Below are 4,221 nucleotides of genomic sequence, written 5' to 3'. Positions count from 1 at the left end.
GACCGGACCATAGGACTCTAAATTCATCAATGGATTAATCTACTGATGATGGCTGAATGGACTGCTGGAAGGGGGTGGAGGATGTGGGAGGTGGAGTCTAGTTGAGGCATGGGGCCTTGGAGGTGTGCCTTTGGGGATTATGTTTTGTCCCTGGCTTCTTCCTTTCCCCACTCTCTCTCCATCATAGCTTCCATGAGCTAAGAAGTTTTCTTCCATCACACCCTTCTGCCATGATATTCTACCTAACCACAGACCCAAAGCAATGGAGTCAGTTGACTATGGACTGACATTTCTGAAACCATGAGCTAAAATTTAAGTTGTTTATGTCATGTATTTTTTGTCAGAGCAATAAAACAGTTGAGTGATATAAGAGAATTTTGTACTTCTAATTTTAGATGGACATAGATTTGGATTGGATCTTGCAATTGTTATTTCTGTTGTCATCAATTGTTCTCTGATGGTTTATGAATAATATTTCTGAAATATTATTATGTTTATGAAATAATGTTTTTCATAATAATGTTTATGAAATATTGTTAGAGATATATGAAACTGGCAAGTTCAACACTATTCAGATTGACTGGTTGTCAGTTGGTGTATTTCTGAGCCATGTGGCTTGTGGCGTTCCCAGTGATGCCATTTGCTAGGTTGCTTGGACTAAAACACTCAGGGGTCACTCCAGGGGAACTGTGCTAATTGGGCTATGTGAAATAACCATACAAGAGACAGAAATACCTTTTTCTTTGAGGGTGTTGTGACAGCTCCTCTGACCTTAAGGGTCCACAGAGAGAGAGAGAGAGAGAGAGAGAGAGAGAGAGAGAGAGAGCATGTGCTGACCCCCTTTTTTGAGGAGAAGCTATTCAAATGAGGCAAGGCATCGGGTTTTAAGGGGCTGAGTCTAGCTTCATGATGTCTGCTGTCAGCAGGTTGATTGACATCTAGTAGGCCACACACAAGGGTACAGTAAGAAAAGGGACACACAAAAGGCACTTCCATGGAACATTCTATCCTAAACAGGGCAAGGGGTCATATTACAAAGGAACAGGTGAGCATATCTCCACCTATGGGGATGTAGGAAGGCACACCCATGCACAAAGACACAGTCGCTCGCACCCTAGAAGACTGGGGCTATCCAGATCACAGTGTCACCTTCATATGCCACACCGTTCAGCAGGGGAGACTGACACAGTCACATGCTAGTTGGCCTCCCACAGTGGTTACTTCTTGGGGTTTCTACATCTACTTGACTACTTCATGGGTAATTTTTCTTAATTATGATTTCATAATTTAACCAATTTATGGTTACCAGAATAAAGCATTTGAGGCTATTATGTGGCTAATGGTTTAGACATTTTCATATCTCTGTCTATAGGATGATAAATGTATAAGGTGCTTAACTCTTCCACCAACATTAACTTCTCACATTTAAAATGTTGAATTAAACAATTTAGTGCTCTTGACAGTGTAATAGATTTTGTTTAATAGGTAATGTCTCAACCTGGACATTAGTAATTCACCTCATTTAGTTAATGTAATTTTTCCCACAAGGGGTGTTAGAAGTAAATCTATCAGACATATGTGGATCTATGTGACCTGATCATAACCCTTCCAAAGTCTATGTAAGAATCCCTCCTATTCCAATTTCCACATAGATGGAAAGGGTGGCCTGAAATGTTAAGAGTATGTGTAATGACCAAGACTATTTCATTCATTTGTTTCCTTAATCTTTTTTTTTATTATTGGTTGTTCAAAACATTACAAAGCTTTTGACATATCATGTTTCATACATTAGATTCAAGTTGGTTATGAACTCCCATTTTTACCCCAAATACAGATTGCAGAATCACATCTGTTACATATCCACATTTTTACATAATGCCCTATTAGTAACTGTTGTATTCTGCTCCCTTTCCTATCCTCTACTATCCCCCCTCCCCTCCCCTCCCATCTTGTCTCTCTACCCCATCTACTGTATTTCACTTCTCTCCTTGTTTATTTACCCATTCCCCTTGCAACCTCTTATGTGTGATTTAGTATAACAATGAGTGTCTCCCTCCATTCCTATGCAATTTCCCTTTTCTCTCTCTTTCCCTCCCACCTATTGTATCTGTTTAATGTTGACCTTTTCTTCCTGCTCTTCCTCCCTGCTCTGATCCTGGTTATTCTCATTATATCAAAGAAGACATTTGGTATTTATTTTTTAGGGATTGGCTAGCTTCACTAAGCATAATCTGCTCTAGTGCCATCCATTTCCCTGCAAAATCCATGATTTTGTCATTTTTTAGTGCTGCGTAATATTCCATGGTGTATAAATGCCACATTTTTTTAATCCATTCATCTATTGAAGGGCATCTGGGTTGGTTCCACAGTCTAGCAATTGTGAATTGTGCCGCTATGAACATCGATGTGGCAGTATCCCTGTAGTAAGCTCTTTTAAGGTCTTCAGGGAATAGTCCAAGAAGAGCAATAGCTGGGTCAAATGGTGGTTCCATTCCCAGCTTTCCCAGGAATCTCCATACTGCTTTCCAAATTGGCTGCACTAGTTTGCAGTCCCACCAGCAATGTACAAGAGTACCCTTTTCCCCACATCCTCGCCAGCACTTGTTGTTGTTTGACTTCATAGTGGCTGCCAATCTTACTGGAGTGAGATGGTATCTTAGGGTGGTTTTGATTTGCATTTCTCTGACTACTAGAGAAGGTGAGCATTTTTTCATATATTTGTTGATTGATTGTATGTCCTCCTCTGAGAAGTGTCTGTTTAGGTCTTTGGCCCATTTGTTGATTGGGTTATTTGTTTAATTCAGCAAAGTGGCAGGATGTAAAATTAACACGCATAAATCAAAGGCATTTCTGTATATCAGCGACAAAACTTCTGAAATGGAAATGAGGAAAAACACTCCATTCACAATATCCTCAAAAAAAATAAAATACTTGGGAATCAACCTAACAAAAGAGGTGAAAGATCTATACAATGAAAACTACAAAACCCTAAAGAGAGAAGTAGAAGAAGATCTTAGAAGATGGAAAAATATACCCTGTTCATGGATAGGCAGAACTAACATCATCAAAATGGCGATATTACCAAAAGTTCTCTATAGGTTTAATGCAATCCCAATCAAAATCCCAACGGCATTTCTTGAATAAATAGATAAAGCAACCATGAAATTCATATGGAAAAATAAAAGACCCAGAATAGCAAAAACAATTCTAGGCAGGAAGTGTGAATCAGGCGGTATAGCGATACCAGATTTCAAACTATATTACAGAGCAATAGTAACAAAGACAGCATGGTACTGGTACCAAAACAGGCGGGTGGACCAATGGTACAGAACAGAGGACACAGAGACTAATCCACAAAGCTACAACTATCTTATATTTGATAAAGGAGCTAAAAGCATGCAATGGAGGAAGGATAGCATCTTCAACAAATGGTGCTGGGAAAACTGGAAATCCATTTGCAACAAAATGAATCTGAATCCCCTCCTCTCGCCATGCACAAAAGTTAACTCAAAGTGGATCAAGGAGCTAGATGTCAAATCAGAGACTCTGCGTCTGATAGAAGAAAAAGTTGGCTCTGATCTACATATTGTGGGGTCGGGTTCCAAATTCCTTAACAGGACACCCATAGCACAAGAGTTAATAACAAGAATCAATAAATGGGACTTACTTAAACTGAAAAGTTTTTTCTCAGCAAGAGAAACAATAAGAGAGGTAAATAGGGAGCCTACATCATGGGAACAAATTTTTACTCCTCACACTTCAGATAGAGCCCTAATATCCAGAGTATACAAAGAACTCAAAAAATTAAACAATATGTTTCCTTAATCTTAAAAAATCATGCACATTCAACATTCATAAGGAAACAAATAATGGACCTTAAATGCTGATGTTGGGAATCTTTAAAAATTATTTTAGAGTGCTATATATTTGTAAGGCTTCATAAAACATTTCTTAAATTTTCTTCCTACCACCATTATGAGATTGGGTCAAAACTTTTTTCCTCTTCTTTTTAGACTACTTACAGAAGGCACAGAGAGACTGGACAAAGAAGAGCTTGCCTAACTTTTCATGAACTGAATGTTCTCCTATGCTGAGTTTTCCACTGAGCATAGAGCAAGTCACCTTATAGTCAGTTCACCCTGAATTTTAACATTGGTTTTAGGTTCACTAACAACTTGCTTCTTTTATTCAATACACATTTACTTGAGTACCATATTCCAG

Source organism: Ictidomys tridecemlineatus, chromosome 4 (genome assembly GCF_052094955.1).
Source record: "Ictidomys tridecemlineatus isolate mIctTri1 chromosome 4, mIctTri1.hap1, whole genome shotgun sequence".
NCBI classification, from domain to species: domain Eukaryota; kingdom Metazoa; phylum Chordata; class Mammalia; order Rodentia; family Sciuridae; genus Ictidomys; species Ictidomys tridecemlineatus.
Note: the sequence above shows the minus strand (reverse complement) of the source record.